This window comes from Paramisgurnus dabryanus, chromosome 20, assembly GCF_030506205.2.
Source record: "Paramisgurnus dabryanus chromosome 20, PD_genome_1.1, whole genome shotgun sequence".
NCBI classification, from domain to species: domain Eukaryota; kingdom Metazoa; phylum Chordata; class Actinopteri; order Cypriniformes; family Cobitidae; genus Paramisgurnus; species Paramisgurnus dabryanus.
The window spans coordinates 11,046,150-11,069,267 of record NC_133356.1 but is presented as its reverse complement, the minus strand read 5'-3'; the positions used below and the strand labels follow the sequence as shown (position 1 = coordinate 11,069,267).

The following is a 23,118-nucleotide window of genomic DNA, read 5'->3' as shown; positions in this document are numbered from 1 at the left end:
ATTATGCACTGTAAAAATTCCTTAATGCACTTAAATGTTTTAGTTTAAACAACTTGAATTTATAAGTTATTTAAACTTTTTTTACTAAATAGAAGTTGCTTAAATTTATAAATAAATAAAGTTGTTATAACTCAACTTTATTTTTTTCTACATTTATACCAACTACTCACTAGTCAAAAAATTTGAAATGACTTCATAATTCAAATTGTTTAAAATTTAAGTGCAAAAATGATTTATTTTTTAATACTGTGGACCGGTTTCTCTCTTACAGGAAAACTACCCATACAAACTTACACAAAAGCCTACAAAAAAGACCCTTGATCTTTGATACCCAAATCTTCGAGCCAACATCAATCAAAGCTGCCTGGTGAAACCCTCACATACATAGGACAGCAATTAACATTCTTGAAAATTGCATATTTAATTAAGGTAAACCGATACATCCCAGGGGAAAGCGGGGTCAAATCGATGCATGTGGAGCGCACAAAAGCTTGCACGTTTTTTCTTCGAGCGACCGTCCACTCCTTCCTTCCTAAACATTCACACACTGCGGAATGTGCGCTGCAGTCATAGGCTGAGGTCATCAGATGAGGGTGTCTCAGGAAATCTGTAGTTGCGTTTAAAGCCGCACCCCTGGCATGCTGTCCATACAAGTATAACACACCACCCCAAAAATAAAGAATTGTTATGGAGGGGATTTTCTAATGCTCTCTCCCTTCTCTTTACCCTCGATGAAAAAGCAGCACGCTGTGCGGATTCCAGTCGCCTACGCACGCTGTCAGGACACTTGATTCCAATTAGATATTTTCTTTACCGTCTTGTTCTAGCCTGTCTGGGCCTCAAGACTTCAACCCTCCCTTGTTCTTCTACACTGAGAAACACAGACACTCTCTCTCTCTCTCTCTTTCTATTTTTCTCTCTCTGTCTCTCGCCCACCCCCTTCCCCTCTCCCTCTCTTATTGAGGGTCTTATTGTCTAGATCAATCAACTATTCATTTAAAACGCAAGCATGCAGTTCTGTATGTGTACAAGATGGTGAACGTCAGAGCATGTAGCATTACAGGAAATAAAGCAGCGTTCCCATAGATTAGCCAATTGAGTGCAGTATTACATTGAGACAAAGGAGGCCAATAGAGAGAGTATCCCATACTGGCTCAGTGAATTACATGTGCTTCCTCTCTCACATCAGCCCAGAATGGGCTATAAAAGAACAGCAGTAAACAGCTTAGCAAAACAACTTGGAATTGTGTCTTTGATAATAATATAAGAGAGCTGCTTCCCTTGCGGTGAGGTTATTTATTAGTTTAGGTTAAAGAGGACCTTTGTCTGTGGCGAGGGATTTTCGACTGGAGATTTTCCCGCACAGTGACAGCATGGGCACGGAAGACATACGGCACTTAAACAAAGAATGTAAAAGGCATGTAATTATACATCCAAACAGTAATTACAGTAATCCAAACATTCAAGCAACCTTTGGAATTCATTTCTCATTATTTTGTTTGTCTTTTCTTGGACTCTTTGAAGCCATATTTATGATGCTATGAACTAACAAAGCAAAATTACACTTCTACGGTCGTTGTGTATCAACGCGTGCAGTAATCTCAATACTTGTACATAAGCAATACATGTGTAGTGCATGAATGTAATTGAAGGAAAATACCATGTTACAAAAAAAAGGTTAAAACAATCAATGTACTCTTTAAATTGCAGATTTAATTTTGTTTTCAAATTTTGTTTTTTCATGTCAACAGTAACCCAATGAAATACACCCCTGGTTACTCTGCAACGACACAGACTGCGCATAATGCTGGAGACACACCAAAAGATAATCGGGCTGATTTTGGGCCAATTTCCCCCCCTTCCGTGTCACGCCGGGAAACAGGAGTTAGGACACATGTGCAAAGTTCAGATGAATAAATAACATTTAGTAACAAACAGAAACAAAACACGAGGAGTAAAACAACGGGCAGGTAAGTAACACTCAAACAGAGAACAACAGGAACAGATGTGGAACGGCGACAATAATCCGGCAGTGAACATTACACAAACAAGGGCTTAAATAGACAGACAAAATGACATACAGGTTTGATGAGGTAAGTAATCAGTCAATGAATGTCCAGGTGACCACAATCGGAACAAATGCAAAACCTGTCACGGATTATCGTGACATAACTCCCCCCTTAAGGAGTGGCTCCCAGACACTCCACACGAAACATAATAGTCTGGGAGGATGAATCCAAGGGAGGGACCGGAGACCCCGGAGACCCCGGCAGAAACAGCGGACCAGGTGAAAACCGGGGCAGCCACCCTGGCCCGCACCAAACGTTCCCAACCGGCCATCACGGGGGCCGACGAGGATGCGGCTGACCCGGGAACCGACTCGGACCATCCCAAGAGACAGTCTCTTGCACGGCGGCGACCACCCCATGGAATACTCGAGCGTGGCAGCGGCTGTCCCGAGAGCTGAATGGAGGATGGTGACGAACTGTCCCGGAACCGACCCAGAAGACTCGATCCCCACGGGAACCAACTCAGCAGATTCGACCATATGGGAACCGACTCAGGAGATTCGACCATTACAGGAACCAACCCACAAGACTCGACCATCACCAGCAGCCATATCACCCTGTAGCCCAAGACAGCTTGCCCACTGAAGCTAAGCAGGGCTGAGCCTGGTCAGTACTTGGATGGGAGACCACCTGGGAAAACCAGGATGCTGCTGGTAGAGGTGTTAGTGAGACCAGCAGGGGGTGCTCACCCTGTGGTCTGTGTGGGTCCTAACATCCCAGTATAGTGACGGGGACACTATACTGTCAACAAGCACCGTCTTTCGGATGAGACGTTAAACCGAGGTCCTGACTCTCTGTGGTCATTAAAAATCCCAGGATGTCCTTCGAAAAAGAGTAGGGGTGTGCCCCGGCATCCTGGCCAAACTTGCCCATTGGCCTACTAATCATCCCTCATAATAATTGGCTATATCACTCTGTCTCCTCTCCACTAATAAGCTGGTGTGTGGTGGGCGTTCTGGCGCAATATGGCTGCCGTCGCATCATCCAGGTGGATGCTGCACATTGGTGGTGGTTGAGGAGATTCCCCCATTCATTCATATGTAAAGCGCTTTGAGTACTGAGAAAAGCGCTATATAAATGTAAGGAATTATTATTATAATTATTATCACAGGAATCGACCCAGAAGACTCGACCGTTTTGAGGACCAACTCAGAGGACTCGACCCTCGCAGGAACCGGCTCATGTCTCTCGGTGACCACCCCGTGGAAATATTTTAGCGTGGCCACGGCAACTCTGAACTCAGCCTGGAGTTCCAAGTGCTTCCTCTCAGCCAGCTCCATTGGAAATCAGGACCTTGCAGACGGAGGATCCCGACTCCCAGTACTCCCCCTCAAAAAAAATTAAGGGGAGCTCCCCTCCGAGAACTTGCTGCGTCCATGAATGGCTGGATTATTCTGTCACGCCGGGAAACAGGAGTTAGGACGCATGTGCAAAGTTCAGATGAATAAATAACATTTATTAACAAACAGAAACAAAACACGAGGAGTAAAACAACGGGCAGGTAAGTAACACTCGAACAGAGAACAACAGGAACAGATGTGGAACGGCGACAATAATCCGGCAGTGAACATTACACAAACAAGGGCTTAAATAGACAGACAAAATGACATACAGTTGTGATGAGGTAAGTAATCAGTCAATGAATGTCCAAGTGACAACAATCAGAACAAATGCAAAACCTGTCACGGATTATCGTGACATTCCAACAATCCTAGCTATGTCCAAATTATCTTGATGGTTCTACAGATTATCTTATCAGATTTTCCCTTGGTGTGAGGTGGGTTAAGAGTGTCCGAACCTGATCGGACGATCGTCCGAGCCGCCCCGATCGTGAATTATGTTTCATATTTACGATCAGAAACCCTGATGTGTGGGGGGAACCCCGAGGACAAACACGCGCACGCTCTTGAGATTATTACTTGAAATGAAATAATATCCAATCAAAAGCGAGACAATGGAAGACGCAAGCAGTCATGGGGCAGCACAAAGTGAAGTTGATGCAAAGTGAACTTGTGCAGACCATAGTCCTGCTGTCTCCACGACTTAAACCCTTTACTTTTGTCCTTGAATTTTCATTGAAATTTCTTCCTGCATATCGTCCGCCATGCTAATGCTGAAGTCTCGCGAGATTTTGTGAGAAATCCCTGTGTTCACAGTTGAGACTCTGACTGAAAATCTATTTGTGTGTGGTGTGCTGTCTTTGACACATCATGTCACACCACACACTATAGGAGCAAAACGGTTAAATCTAGGATTTTTAATCCTCATGTTTGTGGTCCATCACATTTTGAAAATCTTATAAAATGTAAAAAATTTTTGGTGTGTACCCAGCATTAGCGAAACAATATATAATACTTATTACACGGCTAATTGGAATGCTTGATTCTGATTGGCCAGTAGCGACATTGGCAGGTTTGTTATTCCCAGATACAGTGGTGGTAACATGTTACCAAAAAGTTAAATATATCGTGCAAATTAATACAAAATGAATTCATTTATTTGTACTTTTTCACTGTTAGTCATATTATCATTAATTTTAAAAAATGTGTGTGTCATATGTGTGTGTCTGGGACGCCATCCAAACGGCTTGTTTCATATCTACCTAGTTGACTTCAACAGTAACATTTTCAGTTTTAGCAAAGCAGTAATTATACATTGCCACCTGATAAATGGCTACAGTATTTACAGTCCTGCATTACTACAGTAAAAGTTTGATTTTGAGTTTGTTTGTGATTTTAATCATTATTAAAGATATCAAGTTTATATTTTTCACATAATGTTCTTCACATTATGTAGGATGGTTGTATGTAGAAAACAGAAAATTACAAAAGCTGTGTTTTCACAGGCAAGGTTATGTATAGTTAAGTAGAATGTACTTTAAGTTTCTAATTTCTCCCTTCTCATTTCTATCCAAATGCATGCAAATGCATACACACAAAGAAAAAGTGGTCATACATAACAATTTCTCTGATGATCCGGATCAGCACATGAACACGATCCCATCTGTGTTCCAAAAAAATGCTGTCCTCTCACGAACTGAGATGCCAGGAATGTGTGTCCATTAATTTGGAACACCAGAGTGCAATTACGAATCGAGAGGAGGAGCAGGAAGCACTGGAATACAGGAAAAATGAAAAGCACATATTTGTTATTGCTGTCTTTTTAAAACCGCAGAGACGATAAAGCATCTTTCGTGATTCTTCCTCTCTGCGTGATTTAAAAGACGCTGAAGACTTACATTATTTTAGCACAACCCCAAAAAAGCAGCACATAAACAAACTTTTAAAGATGAATTCTGTGTCGTATCCTTATAGCTGAAGTGTTTAACAAAATTGCAAAAACGATAACAAATTTGCATCAGCATATACAAAAAATACTGACCCAGTATGTTAAAACCCAGCTCAAATTTTTTTTTAATGATTTACTGTTTTCTGCATACTATCATCCATCCTACATAATGTAGAGAACATTCTGCGAAAATATAATCTTAATATTTTTAATAATGACTAAGTGAGGTCATGTTAAAAATTGAATTAAACTTTGATGCTCCTAATCTGATTATTAGATAATAAGATGTCACAGACAGGGTAACATATTGCTTCATATTAAAACTATTTTACAATAATAATATTCATTTTACACGTGGCTGGCACAGGTACAGATATTATACTGAGTTTAGGGAAAACACTAAAAGGTATTTTCCATCCACAAACAATTATTATTGTAGATTACTGCACAAATCACTGATGCTTCAGATTTTATTGAAGCATAACAATAGACGTTTGCGGTTTCCTGTTTGTTGCCATGCAAAACGTTTCAGTTTTGATCCTTGTTAAGGTGAGGATGTGGGTGGTGTTGGGATTAGACTAAAATCACGCAAAGGTTTAAGTTTGTTTGTAAATATTTGTTAGGGGTTTAAAAGATGAGCAGAGGAAGCCTTTTTTGAATGTTCCCACGCATGCAAACACACACTTGCACAAGTACAATCTTGTTTTTCCAGCCCTGAATAGATTTGTCATGTCAAGTATTAAACAGCTTCCTGTGCCCATTTTTCTGGTCAATCAGAACGGTGGAAATAACAGCATTTGTATTGATGTCTAAGGGGCGGTCATCACCAATAGAGTGTGTATGAGATTAGGTAACCATGGACAGCTGGGCTTGTATTGACTGTCTACATGTCATCCATCTCATGGGGGCTTTAAGGCCAATCTTTAACAAGGCAGATGGCTCCTTCATGACAAATCTATAAATTGAGGGCTAAGGGGCAAATTCAGGAAACAACTGTGACACTTTTGGGTCTGATATGTTAATGTAAAATTATGTCTTATTTATCGACCACCTACAATCCAGTTTAACCAGATGATAAATGTACTGAAACTGTGCCTACTTTATATGCAAATTAAGCTCATTACAGATTCATCTGTTTGACAACACATTATTTGTCCTGAATTCAACCCAGCGTTGGGTCAAAAAGGGATAAGCCCAGCACCTTGGGTAATAATTTAACCTACATTTATGCTGGGTTGTTTCAACTCAAAATGCTGGGTTGTTTAAACCAATTGTTGGGTCAATTATAAACATTTCCTGGGTTAATTTAACCCAACGGGTGGGCTCGTTATTTATTTAATAATAAAAATCGCAATACTGCATTACCATATGACACTTTTTAGATATTTTTTAGATTTGTTCACTGAAAGAATACAGTGCAACTGCAATGTTATAACAGCTTTCTGTCTTCTTAAACAATGTTGAATCTAGATAGATGTACAATAAAACATGTTCCAGCACAGAGGAAAAAACAGATCCTTCACAAGTTCCTCTGTGTGCTCTTTTATAAAACTACCCCCCAGTCTTTAGAAACAAAATGACCAGGTTGCTCCACGCTTCCCTCAATGAGGAAAGTTACTGCTCACCTGAGAGTCGGTCATTTATCACAGCAAAGCTACAGAACAGACATATGTGCACAAACAAGCCCCTTCAGCCGTGGAGAGGGAACATTCAATAAGTTAAAAAAGTCATCTTGCAGTCAGCAACCCCGACAAATCCATCTGACCCATGGAGCCAGAGGCATCTGCATGGCCTTAATGGATGGAGCAGATGGCTGGAGCTACTGGAGAAACAACCACCGTCTACAGCAGTGAAGGTAGCAAAGATACGATATTTAAGACATTATTTTAAATGAATCTCTGTCAAGAATATTCAATATTGCTATAGGAAGTGAAATAAAAAAGGAAATTTGAGAACCATTTTGTTCTCAATTTATCTCAAACTTCCCCTTAAGCTTCAGAACAAACTGAGATGTTTGCGTACTGTAAGTCTCGAGTTTTTAGAAGAGATCTCAATGTCTCAAACTGATGTGCCCAAGATATTAGAGGAATAGTTCACCCAAAAATGAAAATAATGTCATTAATGACTCACCCTCATGTCGTTCCAAACTCGTAAGACCTCAGTTTATCTTTGGAAACACAGTTTAAGATGTTTTAGATTTAGTCCGAGAGCTTTTAAACTCATCTTTGAAAATCTACGTACGGTATACTGTCCTTGTCCAGAAAGGTAATAAAAACATCATCAAAGTAGTCCATGTGACAACAGTAGGTCAGTTAGAATGTGTTGAAGCATTGAAAATACATTTTGGTCCAAAAATAACAAAAATAACGACTTTATTCAGCATTGTCTTCTCTTCCGCGTCTGTTGTGAAGCGCATGCGCGAGGCTAAAGTCACGTAAGTGTTATCCTTAGACATGTCTGCAAAGTTTTTTTTTTCAAACTTACAGCGTGCATCTCCCTCAAACGAAGCCTGGGTGCACAAAAACAAAAAAACTGCTGGGGCGCACCAGATAACACGTCAGCCGCATTGTACGTCATCCGGAAGAGAAGAAAATGCTGAATAAAGTTGTATTTTTTTTCTTTTTGGACCAAAATGTATTTTCGATGCTTCAACACATTCTAACTGACCCACTGATGTCACATGGACTACTGTGATGATGTTTTTATTACCTTTCTGGACATGGACAGTATACCGTACATAGATTTTCAATGAAGGGTCAACAAGCTCTCAGACTAAATATAAAACATCTTAAACTGTGTTCCGAAAATGAACGGAGGTCTTAGTTTCGAACGACATGAGGGTGAGTCATTAATGACATTATTTTCATTTTTGGGTGAACTATCCCTTTAAAGTTTGCAATTTCTGATCAAATTGTTTATTTTGATTATTTTTACCTATGCCTTAACTGTATGTCAACAATTGTCTAGATTAGATGTTCATCCATTTCTCAAAATACAAAAAGGCAAAGTTGATCTTAAAATGAATTATAAGTTTCCTGACTTATAAAAACCTCTGAGCAATCAAACTGTCCTCTGGGTTATGCTTAGTCATTGGTTGACATGGAGTGAGTTATGAGGGAGAACCTTGCGTTCTCACCTTGGAGTCTGCTGATTGTGCCTTTCTCTCCTTCAGAGCAGCAGATGTGTCAGACAGAATCATCCTTCTGTCAAGAGGGGTCAAGGGTTGGGCCATGGACGTTCCCCTAGGAGGGCCCATCTTCTAACAAGTCAATCATTTAGGAGGGAAACTAAAATCAACACAGTACGAACAAACATAAACACATACAATTCCAGTGGTTTACTAAACTTCTAGAATTGATGCATCATACACCGCAAATCCTTGACTAACAACAAGGTCATTGAACGAGAGGGCATCAGACGAAATACTTTATAAGCCACTAAGATACTGTATAAGATGTTGATAAGCCACAAATGGAGAGAGAGAGAGAGAGAGAGAGAGAGAGAGAGAGAGAGAGAGAGAGAGAGAGAGACAACATTGTGATCATAAGACATCAATTCACTAAAAATACTTTTTAACAAGATGTCAATAACTTTTTAAACCATAATTATGCTGCCTTATAAGGTCCCATGTTAAAAACATATTTACTTTCAAATCAATCCCAGAATGCAGTATGCCAATTCAGTAAAAACAACTTATTCTTATTAAAAGCGTATTATTTAACTCAATATGGCTGTGTTCTATGTACCTTTATGCTAGTATAATTTTCAACATGCTAAATGTAAAACTCAGCCTATGTGTACTGTAAGTTGTTGCCCACGTCAATCACTATTAATGTTGCATCGTGATAGACAACAGTTTCCAGACAGTAGACTGTATGGGAGCTCACTAGGTTTTGAAACAGAGCCAAAGCCTTCAATCGATTACAAGGGAAAAGTCTTTAAACCAAACAACGATAAGAATTTTTCTCTATAGAAACCCCTGAGAAAGAAGGATCGTTTCTCAATAGCCAACACTCTCTGTCTGCATGTTATTGCCCCACTAATGCAACTGTATAAATTAAGATTATGAAAGAATTATTCTCCTCTGTCTAGCAATTAAAAACACTCATGTGTGGCTTTCCAGGGAAGGCAGCCAGGCTCTCGCCGGCACCAGCGCTGGCATTCGTTCATACCGAGCGAGTGCCTCGCTTTGTCCTCCCTAAAACATTTATATCAGAAGGCTATGTGTGAACGAGCGGCAGAAATCTGTCTCCACAGCAGGCGCTTTTCTTCACGGCTGGAGCCATGTTTCTTCAACATCTGATCAAGATGCTTGTACAGTACATGCTAAAATAAGCTGGGTTGTTTCAACTCATTGTTGAGTGGGGTTTAAAGGACTGAGGATGCACTCTTAATAAAAAGTACACATTTGTACCCAAGGAGTGCATACAGTAGTACCTATGGTCCAAGTGACAGCTTTTGTACCTTTATTTCAGCGAGTGTATGTGCACTTGCAGGAATCAAACCCATGCTCTTGATGTGGCTAGTGCTCTACTAGCGGAGCTATGGGAAAGTCCAAAAATAAACACTGATGTTCTGTACCATAATGCCTACAATCTTAATACCAAAAACTACATCGATCAACCAAAAAACATCTGCTCGTGGTGGAGCATTGCATAAGTGGCACAAAAGGTTGTGGGTTCAAACCCAGGGAACAAACATGCTAATAAAAAATCTATGCACTCTAATGGGGCGTACACACCAAATGCAAATTCAACAATTTGCGCGAGTACCGTATTTTCCGGACTATAAGTCGTACATTTTCGTAGTTGGGCGAGTCCTGGAACTTAGTCAGGTGTGACTTATACATCAAAATTATTTCATATGAACCAAGAGAAAACATTGCCATCTACAGCCGCAAGAGTCTGGCCCCTGTTCCTGTATTTATGGAATTCAATGGATTCAGTGATGCGGATTGACTTCGGGACATTTTTGAACTTGATTTGGCTTGTCGTGTTAATTTAGCCTCCCAGGTATGTTCTATATGCTATTGTGTATCGTGTAAATAACAGTTTATGTTACTTTAACATGTACGGACACCTATTCAGCCTGCCTTTCTGTGTGCTATTGTTTAGTTGAATAACTTGCCTTTCCAGATTAAATGTCTGTTCTTCGGCTTGGATTTTGTAATTTTTTTTTTTTTTTACCGCAATGTATAGTCCACTGCAACTTATATATGTTTTTTTTCCCTCTTCAATACATGTTTTTGACTGATGCGACTTATAGTCCGGAAAATACAGTAGATTAAATATACACTTAATGAAAAGACGCGAATAGACGCAAATACACGTAGGGTGATGTGAATGACGCGAATTGGGCGGCATATTTGCTGTGCAATCTGCGATATTCACCTCAAACACATATTCTGCGTAAATTAAAGAAAATCAACTTGGGTCAAAAAAAATTCATGACCCAACATTAAAGCCAGTTGGTAATATTGAGCGAGGAACGCCATGCGAATACACAGCCTGATCTCACGAGAATTCATACATATTTTACAAGTTGGCTAATTCGTATAAATTCATACGGTGTTAATCGTGCAAAAACTTACAATTCTCATGAAACAAACAGCAAAACCCAACCCCTAACCCCAACGTCACAGGGGTCAAGGCAAATCATACAAAAACGTACGAATGTGGTCGTATGAATTAATACGAATTAGACAACTCGTAAAATATGTACAAATTCTTGTGAGATAGCATTGAAATACATGCTTCGTATTTGGTGTGTATGCCCCAAAGTCGCTTTGGAAAATAATGCCTAAATTTAAAATGTTAAAAATCTATAGACAAATTCAGCAGTAACAACATAAACAAACAGGTTTTGTGAAACACGTAACTTTCTGTACACTTCTGCAAAAAATCTATAATAATGTTGTTTTCTTTTAGAGTAGTTTATTTCAGATAACAAGCAAAATAAATATGAAGTAGATTACCTTAAATCATAGCTAAAGTGTATTAAAATCTACACTAATCTAACATTACTGTATAAAATTAATGTATGCAATGTTAACTACAGATCGGCTGCCAAACTTCCCTTCGCACACTGGTGATCCAAGATCGCCGTCTCCCGTCATCTTTAGGAAACCAAAACATTTGTTACTTCCGCCAAGATATTTGTTCAAGAGTTCAGTTTAGCCACTAGCCAGACCATTAAACAAACAGAGACCGGAAGTTAAGTTCCATGCTTAAAAGCAGGTGCATCTATAAATAAAACCCTTCACTTGCAGAACAGTCATACGATCTTGTTAAGCATGCGCAGGAGACTGCATATTTGGAAAATGACAAATTATATGTACACCTCTGAGGTTTGCCAAGCCGTGAGAGATACCGTGTCTGAAAGAGTACTCCACACCTCAGTGGGAAACCCTAACTAATGTTTCACTCCCGGGTTTTGTGGGTCAGGGTCATACCTCCCTGTAGGATCTGGCAGCTGGGGTTGGCAGCGGTCCAGAGGAAGGTGGTTTCAACACGGGTCTGCCGCCCGGCTCACGACTTCAATCACATTCCGCCAGCCGCTTAACGCCCCACGACAGCTGACACATAACATGCTGTTCCCTGTCGCAGCGTTTGCTTTTGCCGTCTACACTTCTGCCGTACCTGCAGTACAAATATGACAGGTTTTTCTAGGTCTGTTAGGAGGGTTTATTTGTTTCAGATGTCAAAAAACAAAAAGACTGGATTACAAAAGAATATAAATTTAGCATTGCTTGGCCAAGATCAATGTGTTTGACTGCTGAGTTGTCAAATCTGGATCAGCTCCGTACAGTAGATTCTTATTGGTTGCGTATAAGGCTGAATGAATAAGGTTTCCTATTGCAGCCAGACCTTTTTGTGTTTCACAACCTGGACTGAGTTACTAAATTTATTCCCAATCTGCTTACATTAAAACTCGTATACTGCATCTAAAGCAAACCTGCTACATACTGACAAAACTCTCTCTCAGTTACTTTAGCACTAAAAGCATAAGAGTTCCAGTTGTGGTGTTCTATGTCTTCGGAGAGATTCTCTGGATGCATTCCTCGTAAAGCCGTGTGGAGCTCAGCGGGAGGGAATAAACAGAAGCCAACTGTACAGAAAAAAACATCCCCTGACAGAGAAACTGATAGCCAACAGACATTATTAACCTTTATAACAGAAAATTTTGATCTAGCACATCGAGTTACAGTACACTCCCTTCAAACAGCAATCCATCTGGCCAAAAATGACTAAACTGGACGTGCTCTTTACCAGAAAAACATTCAGCTTCACACCAGCAAGCGTTCATGTCTAAATGCACATGCAATAACTTTCTATGCAATCTTAACCTCCCAGTGAGATTTATCTGCATGAGTTGGCCACTTCACAACATATTTTTCACATTTTTGGATGAGGATGTTTGAGCTGGAAATTTATGGTATTGGCAATTGAATAGAAAAACATAAGTAGCCTATGATTGTCGATATGAAAAGTTTGGCATGTAACCGGCCATTAAAGGAAAACATCACAGTTTATCAATATTTGACTATGTTCTTACCTCCACTTAGATTTTTAATGCGTGCACTTTTAATCTTTGTACAGCGCCTCGTGAATGTGTTAGCATTTAGCTTAGCCCCATTCATTCCTATGGCTCCAAACAAAAGTTTTATGTTGTGCCACCATACTTACTCGTGCAACTACTTATGTAACCGACTTTAAATAGGGAAAATATGGAAGTGTTTGGAAGCTTCTAAATTCATCCCTGTTTGGATCCTAAGGAATGAATGGGGCTAGGCTAAATGCTAACACATTCATGAGGCGCTGTACAAATATTAAGTGTGCACGCATTGACAAAAAGATAGGTATGTATTAATTCGTCTAATTTGAGGTAAGAACATAGTAAAATATTGAAAAATTATTATTTTTTTATTATTAAGCATTATTGTTTATTGTTGTTGGTTGTTTTGCTCCTCGTGCTTTTCTAAGATGCTTCTTAACTTCTAAAAAAAGAAAAGATGATCAGCACAAATCAATCAGCCTAGCAAGCATTTTTTTCATTTAACATCTTTATCTTCTATTGAATGTGTGAAATATAAACAACTTAAAAGCCCCAAATATTTCTGATGATATTACTATGAAATTTCCAACACCACCGTGGGTGATATATTTTACGAGGCTATTATTATGGGGTGGTCTTTTAGCCTGGGAAGTGACTGCCATGTGTGTGCCACCACCAAAGTAGCGAGACTCCCTATGAGCTACCTTTTTTAACTTATTGTTAGACTACTTTAAGTCAACTTGCTATATTTATAATGTGCGCTTTAAGTCCAAGTGCGCTTGTTGGGAAGTACGTCACAATGCTGTATGTAGCCCGTCATGTGTGTGGTTTTAAATGTGTTCTGCGCATCGAGTGATCCTATGTGCATCACGTGTCTTGTCAAAATAAGTGCCAGCTGCAGATGCGTCTAAAGGGTTTATGATAAAAGAGACGCTCGCATTTGCCAGATACTCGCAAAATCTCATGCGTAATCCGAGTTTATTGTTTAGGGAGTGTCTTGCGTGTATTTTGTGAAAGTGAGCGTCTCTTTTATCCTAAACGGCTTTGACGTGTGTGCAGCAGGCACTTATTTTGACAAAACACGTGATGCACATGGTTCACATGAAGCAACAAACACAACACACATGACACTCCGAACACATATTTTGTATTTGCGCCCCTCGGATAAACAGTCACGAGCCGCCACTGCTTCACTGGGTCGATACAAAGGTTCATAAATACTGCTAAAAGCTATAAATTGAATGCACTGTAAGTTGCTTTAAAAAAAAAAGAATCTGCCAAATGTATAAATTGTAAAAAGTTTAAGTATGAAAGTATGCCATTTTTGGCACATGCATATTTTTGGCATATGGCCCACTTGCATTTAATACTATTCATACGTAAAAACTTTATGATTAATCCACTGAATACATGTTTGCGGTCTTCAATAGTATATCGCAATATGACAATACCACTGGTTACGCACCAAAGGTTTAACACTGCTGGGAATCCTATATCGCTCGTGGCGGAGACTGTGAGATCACTAATGCCTCGAGTCATTTGTGGTGTAAATATGCTGATATAGGCATCAATCAAATGCATGTTTTGTGACCAAAACCCATTTGATACCCAACGGTAAATTTTGGGGCACAAACCACAGACTTACCAACTTTCACGTCAAACTCTACTCCTGTAATTCCACATTCTTGGTATCGTATTGACGTTTAAAAACTCTGTCTTCGTTTTGATTATTGTTAGCTGATTTATGAAGTTACGATGATGGAGCATTAAAACAGTGGCACGCAGCCCTGATCTTAATTTCAGAGGACGCTACTGCTGCCAAGAAGCATGATGGGAGTTTAATGCAGTGCCATGCAGTGGTATATACTCTCCAGGTGCCCTGCACAAAACCATTAGCACAAGAAAAGGCGACCCGCAGAGTACAGACGGAGAGCGTGCAGCTGTGGTCCAACAGCTTAAGGGACACTACGCCTGCCCCTAGTAATTTAGAACAAGGCAAAAATAAAAACGGTGGAGAATGAAAGAAAGTCTATAAACTTCTTGGGTTAATTCCCCAGAGGTGGAAGCTATTATGTGAAGCATACTGTAGATAACATACCAGAGCATATGGAAAGAATCAGCCATAAAGTGTGACACTAACACAAATGCACACGCAAACAAAGCATGCATTTTCTACATGCACGAGTAGGTGGACGTGCGCAAATTGGACTTTATGAGGTCCATGCGATGTAACTGTCCACCCACGCCTTTTATACATTTGTGCAAACATTAAGATGCAATCAGAAGTTTATGCACATTCCTCGCTCTCAAACATTCGGCCAAAGCCGATTCTGTGCTAATTTTGCCTGCTTTCACATGCACACAAAACAGAAGGACTCAGCACTGGAGCATGGCTGCATGGGGAAAAGCTCAGTTTTCAGACTGGGATGCTTCGAGTTCCAAAGGGGCGTACATGAAAGAAAGCCTGCGCACAGAGAGTGCCCAAGGATACACGGCGGTGCTCAATGTGAGGACAATTTAGGCCTGATGGAAAAAGCGGGATCAAAGGCCCGAGCTCCGTAATTGCACATTCCCCAACTAACACTGTGCCATTTGAAGAGCGAGCCAGACCTCCAGTCTCCTCAGAGGACCAGCTACGTTCTTTCCTCTTTACAACAAGAGCTACACACTCGGTTTCAGGGTGAGACCCAGAAGAGAGGGAGGAGAAAAATGGTGATGGAAGAAAGACAAACAAAAAGGGGGGGATAGAGAGAGAGAGAGAGCCTCTGCAAGTAAAGGGAAAAGTGTTCAGTGTTCCTGTAGTTCAATTACGCATTGCGTAAGCAGCGCAAAAGTTTGTGGTTATATTTCCAGGGAACACACACACACACACTGATAGAAATGTACACCTTGAATCTGGCAGATGCTTTTAACCAAAGCGATGAAGAATGCCTGTCCAATGTGTGGATGTAAATGGAAAGTGACTGAACAGATTTTCAAAAATTGACTTCTGGTAAAGATGGAGACATAGAAATAACAACTTGAAAAATAGGGATAAAATATGTTTAAAGGTGAAATGTGAAAATATGACTTTTTTCATGTTTAAGTGCTATATTTGGGTCCCCAGTACTTCTATCAACCTAGAAAATGTGAAAAAGATCAACCCAGTAACTTAGTTTTGGAAAACCATTCTCTGCAAGCATGTGAAAAATAGGTGATTGAAATTTGGCTCCCCCTGTGATGTCAGAAGGGGACAATACCGCCCTTCAATCTGCACTATCAAACCACGACACTGCCATTTGTGTAGATATTTTAAAGGAAACACCCAAAAATGCCACAACTACAAAGTGGCAATTTTAACATGCTATAATAAATTATCTATATGGTTTATTTTGAGCTAAAGCTTCACACACTTATGCTGAAACCAAGGCCTATTACAATTTAGTATGCAGAAGCCCCATTGACATCTATAGTAGAAAAAATAAAACTATGGAAGTCAATGGGGCTTCTTATTGTTGTTTCTGATTGTTTTTTTCCTCAAAATATCGTCCTTTGTGTTTATCAGAACAAGGAAAGTTTGTATCAACACGAGAATGAGTAAATGATGACTATCCCTATTTTTGGGTGAACTATTCCTTTAAATGCTTTGAATAAACAGTGTGTATAAATTCTGTTTGTTAAAATAACAAGGAAGCTGAAGTAGAAATTGTCTTATTTTCCCTGTCGTGACATAAAATATATCCGAGTGAAACGAGAAAAAATGTAGGGCGGGACTTAAATTCGTCCATCGAGAACTGATTGGATTGTTGGAAGTTGCGTCAACTGCAACTCTTTCCCAGGCCCCGCCCTCGTGACCAGAAGTTAAAAAAAGATTGTTTTGAGGGAGGAGGAGATTAACGTGTTTGATTAAAGATTATGAGGGCACAAGAATCTTTAAAAATAAATGAAGCTCACAGATAAGTCATTTGTAAAAAAAAAATACCGCAATATTCTAAAAAAAAATCTATTTTTAATTTCAATTTCATTATGCTCCACTCATTGTAGAATCTTTAATATTAAGTGTTAGGAAAAAATTAAATAGTAACCGTAGTTACCGGAGTGTTTACATACGTAAATATCACTACAGTGTTGACTTGCAAGAACTCTGTCTGGAAGAAGCCTGGCTGTATTATCATGTCCATTAATAGCTTGATCTATGGCAGACCAAGATGCAAAGGATCAAATGGCAACAACTCCTAACTAAATGTCAACATTATTTGCAAGTAGTTGGAAGGGAGACTGAAACAAGGAAGCAACTGTTTGCGAATGCTACTTATCCACTCTAAAAATGTCCTGGTTGTTTTTAACACATGCTGGGTAAATATTGGACAAACACTTCTGGGTTAAAATGTACCTAATGCTGGGTTGTTTTAACCCAACTGATGGGTTATTATTAGTTATAACCCATGGTTGCGCTACAACAATCCAACATTGGGTAATTTTTAACCCAGCATGTGTTCTGTCCAATATTTACCCAGCATGGGTTAAAAGCAACCAAGCTATTTTAGAGTGTCCAAGAAACATTACCTTTGCAGTTGCTTATTTGGATCTATAAGTCAAAGCCAAATTTTCAAAAATAATATAAATTCTCTATTTTTACATCTGTGCATTTAATTGTTTCAAATAGGACGATACAATTTGTAACACCACCTCAATCCAGCACAATGGCACAGTGCATCAGGTCTATTACATTTATTTATGTACACTGAAAATGCATAAGGGAGCTTTTGGAAATAAAATTCACTTTTGGCCTCAGTGCAGAGGTAATCGTGGGGAAAATGATTCTCTTTAGGAGATCTAACCAAGCCAAGACCCCAAGGTCATTAACGGCAGTGGATAAAATAATTGGGCCACTAATCTGCTATGCCAACACTTTCTCTGGGAGGCTGTAAATAAAAAAATACATAAAAATAAACAGCAGTATCGTAAAGGCTTTCATGCCGCTCCCATTGTTTCTCTCTGTGGTAAACTCTTACTAGCCAAGTGAGCAGACATCTCAACTGACCTGAAGCCAAGTTTGGTTTGTGTGGTTTTATCTGCCGCCTTAAGGTGATTAGTGATGTTTTGAAACTTCACGTCCCCTCACGCTTTTTTAGGGGTCGATCTGACGGTGCTCTCCACAAGGGCTTGCTATTAGGATCTGCATGGTTTTATGTTGCGTCTAGACTTTAATAGTTGGTTTGTGCTCTCTCTCTCGCCGACTCCCATGCTTCAAGTCCAACAGATGCGCCCCTCCTCTCCTATTCAAAAGCCAGACGGGGAGAGTGATGGTTTGCTAATGAAATAAATGCACATCAGTGAGCTCAGTGTGTTGACAGGATTCCTATGGGTGGATGGAAACACAAGAGCAAAACCCCAAAACATTATTAGTCATTATAATACCTGGCTTTGAGACAATATTTTTTACCCTTACAAAGAAAACTTTACTATGGTATTACTATGTTTTTGGAACCACCTTAGGGCCGGTTTACCTTACTCCTTATTTTGTTTCAAACAACTTTGTTTCTTCAGTAAAAGGAATGGTGATCATTTTGCCTTGTAACTCTTCCTACTGTATGTTCTACAGAAGAATCTCAGTCGGGTTTGCAAGCCAAAGACGGTAAGTAAATAAAAAATATTTTTGGGTGAACTCTCTTTTTAATATTTCATTCACATCAACATCCATATTTGTGGCCTATATAAATAATCATGTCTTTGAAATGGGATCCATGTCCACTGAGTCACTGAGTAATTTTTGGCTATTCCACAACAGAAGTGGCTCCCTATTCTCCCAGGCTGTGTTGTGATGTCCAGCTCTGATAAAACCCAGGCCTGGGAAAGGCGGTCGGCAGAGGGTCTGACTTTTTGACCCTTGCACGCCCCCGGAGGTTCTTACACACCTCAATGGGACAATTGTTCAGCTGCCAAACGTTTTCGTTACTGCGGAAGTGCGCAGAAATCATTGGTTTGAGACAACTCGGATTTCTCCTCGATATTGACGTTAGAAACAATGCGTCTCATTATTACTTTGTACAAAACTTCAATCCACAATAGACTTTACTTGCGAGCCGAAACCAGCGTTTCTTTGGTAGATGGCTTGGCATTTTGGGAAAACCATTTTGGTGGCAAAACATACCAGAAAATAGCTTTATTACTTTCTCAGACGTCCTCCAATAGAATCTGATGTACGTCAACAGGCATACAACTACATCATGTCAACGGATAGCTGATACTAAGAAAACGAGCTGGCAGAGGTGAATAATGCCTTCTTGCCATCTGACAGGTCGTGAGAAGAACATGTAAGATCTGAGACGCAGGTCAAGAAAGCTCAGGTTTCCTGTTTACTGATGGAGGCCAGAGTAAACCTGAGAAGCAACTCATCTGTCATAACTGTTTGTCCGTCCCACCCACAGATTCCCTTTTGAGAGTGTTTGTAAACAGATTAGCGTCACTTTCTGTCAGGAAATGCAAGCATGAAACCAAAACGCTATACCGCCTTTTAATCAAAGCACCTTACCCGACACACACAGCTCCGTATTGTGTGCAGTATAAATCAATGTTTACTGAGATGGGTCAGCACACTTAAAAATAAAGCTTCCTAAAAAGGTCTCTGTTAGGCTGTATGCACTAAAAAAATGCTGGGTTATTTTCAACCCAGCGTTGGGTCATAAAAGAGACAAACCCAACCTGTAAGGGTGTAATTTAACCTATGCTGGGTTGTCTTGACCCAAAATGCTTGGTTATTATTACCCTTTTAAAAAAAAGTGCACCTTTTTACCTGAAGAGCTCATAATAGTACCTTATAGGTACATATTAGTACCAAAAGTATACATATCTTTACATAAAGGGATAGTCCACCCAAAAATGAAAATAATGTCATTAATGACTCACCCTCATGTTGTTCCAAACTTGTAAGACCTCCGTTCATCTTCAGAACACAGTTTAAGATGTTTTATATTTAGTTCGAAAGCTTTCCATTAAAAATATATGTACGGTATACTGTCAATGTCCAGAAAGGTAATAAAATCATCATCGAAGTAGTCCAAATGACATCAGCGTGTCAGTTAGAATTTTTTGAAGCATCGGAAAATACATTTTGGTCAATAACAAAAATTACGACTTTATTCAGCATTGTATTCTCTTCCGCGTCTGTTGCGAATGCGCGTGAACAGTGACGCTGCTGACGTACGACGTGGCTGACGTGTTATCCTTAGACATGTTTGCGAAGATTTTTTTTCAAACTTACAGTATGCGTCTCTCTCACACTGTCAACGAAGCTCAGGCGCAAAACAAAATTTGGGGCGCACCAGATAACACGTCAGCAGGGTCGTATGTCAGCAACCTCGTACGTCAGCAGCGTCACTGCAGTCTTGTGCATGCGGTTCACAACAGATGCTAAATAAAGTCGTAATTTTTGTTATTTTTAGACCAAAATGTATTTTCAATGCTTCAACAAATTCAAACTGACCCACTGATGTCATTTGGACTACTTTGATGATGTCTTTATTACCTTTCTGGACATAGACAGTATACCGTACATAGATTTTCAATGGAGGGTCAGAAAGCTTTCAGACTAAATATATAAAACATCTTAAACTGTGTTCCGAAGATGAACAGGAGGTCTTACGAGTTTGGAATGACATGAAGGTGAGTCATTAATGACATTATTTTCATTTTTGGGTGAACTATCCCTTTAAATCATACATATTAGGAGCTTTTTAAAGGGTACTGCCCCAGTGACAGCTAAGACTCATTTTTGACCATTTCTTCTGACAATGTAGAAATTCCAGGGTTTCGGGTTCAATTCCCTAAACATGAGGATAAAACTCATGTCAGCATGTGCACAGTAGCTTACTTTAAATAAAAAAGCCTGCCAAATTCATCTAAAGTAAACCTATTGGTTTATGGAGCCAAGGTTATTCAGAAGACAATCCACTAAAGTTGAAAGATTAGGGCAATGAAAGTGAGAAATAAGAAGTTAAAGTGCTTTGCTGTGTGATGTAACTCACATCTATAGAGTGCTAATTTGTAAACCTGACCCCGTGGGTCTAATTGCAGAGGTCTGGAAGGTCAAATGCCTCCCTAACTGTTATGATTTGTCACTCCTCACAGATCGAGTAGCTCCGGAAACCGAAGGCCCTCTTTCTTGATCCAATGAGAACACACCAACTGCCTCTTTTAAACACACACAGAAATGTTCTCACAGTGCCCCAAGCATATTTAATGTCTAATTTAAAGGAATATTCCATTTTCTTAAAAGAAAAATCCAGATAATTTACTCAACACCATGTCATCCAAAATGTTGATGTCTTTCTTTGTTCAGTCCAGAAGAAATTATGTTTTTTTGAGGAAAACATTGCAGGATTTTTCTCATTTTAATGGACTTTAATAGAGCCCAACATTTAATACTCATTTCTAGATAAAGAAATGAGAAAAAGATGGGAACCAGTTTGTCGACCTCTCAAGTATCTAAAATAGTTATGCAAGAAAAAAGAACCTGCATACACATTTATGCTATACAGCACAGCAGTTAAGCCTACGAACACATACATATTTCAGATGCCCCAAGGGCAAATTTGTTCTTGGAGCTCATTCCAACTACCCACAATATGACTGTTAACATCTAACCCACTAATCGAATCAGATACATTGAACAAACAAAGTCTTGTTTTTTGAAAAAAAAAAAAAACAGACTAGCAAAAGAGCATTACTTGTTATTACTTGAATTCGGTTGGTATATAAAGTGACTGCATAAACATTACCCAACTGTACATTTTACATATAATTATGTTAGACAATGCAATCAAGTAATATACTACGCAACGTTTTATTTACCTAAATGTATTTTATTTAATATTTTCCTTGACATCGGTATTTGCTTATAGTATCCTGTATTCAAGGCTCAAGTCAGATTTGTCAATCTTTAAAGAGCACCTACTTCTTTGTGCTATAGTACGCAGTGCTGTATTTTTCTTTCTGTATCGCAATGACATGGTCTGTGAACAAATTGCAGTATAAACAGTAAAAGCATAAATGTAAATCTTGTCCAGTCTCTTGTAATCAAACTCCCACATACACTAAGGTGTAACCTACAATTTACAATAATTGTCATCAAAACCTTGGCCATAGTTTCCATTAGAACATCCCTCCAGAGTAAACTGTTATATTGACAACATGACTAAGTAATTTGACTGTACACAGTGACACAAGGACTTGTCATTCTGATGGGACTGACATGTGTATTGACACAGATATTTATTTTTGAGAGATGAACTGAGGATTTTGAGCAAGAGACTGGCTTTTGCAGATAATCCATGGTGCTTTGCTATTTGTAGGAATTGTTTTGAGAAATGCACTTACTGTTTTGCAAATGTCGAGGATGATTTGAGAAATGTAACAATGCGACTGAGAAAAACTGTAAATGGGACCCTGGACCACAAAACCAGTCAGGTCATTTTTAAAAAAAATTACGTCATACTGAGTAAATTAGCTTTTCATTGATGTACACTGAAAAAAAAATATTCATTCAATTTACTCAATTTTTTAAGATAAGTGGTCGCAATCAATTTATTTAAGATACATTTAAACAAAAGTTTTTTTCTTTTTTTGTTTAAATGTAGCTTAAATAAATTGATTGCGACCCCTTACCTTACAAAATTGAATGAAAATTTATTTCAGTGTATGGTTTGTTAGGATAGAACAATATTTGGCCGAGATACAACCATTAAAAAAAACGGGTTCTGATGGTGCAAAAAACTAAATATTCAGAAAATCGCCTTTAAAGGTGTCCAAATTAAGTCCTTAGCAACACATATTACTAATGATAAATGGAAATTTACAAAATATATTAATTAAACATGATCTTTACATTAGATTTTTTACCTTATTGGAATCCATTCAGCCAATTTCCGTGTCTGGCGGTACCACTTTTAGCATAGCTTAGCATAATCCACTGAATCTGATTAGACCATTAGCATTGCGCTAAAAAATAACCAAAGAATTTCAATATTTTTCTTATTTTAACTTCTGTAGTTACATTGTGTACTAAGACCGGTAGAATATTAAAGGTTGCAATTTTCTAGGCAGATATGGCTAGGAACTATACTCTCATTCTGGCCTAATAATCAAGGACTTTGCTGCTGTAACATGGCTGCAGGAGGCGCAACAATATTTTCGGGCAATGAGTAATATCATTGCACCTGCTGCAGCC

General features: G+C 39.1%; 1 pseudogene; it reads left to right on the top strand.

The window, feature by feature from the left end:
- The first annotated feature begins 2,608 nt into the window (after positions 1–2,608).
- On the top strand, positions 2,609–2,725 carry LOC135787700 (5S ribosomal RNA; annotated as a pseudogene).
- The last annotated feature ends 20,393 nt before the right edge of the window (positions 2,726–23,118 follow it).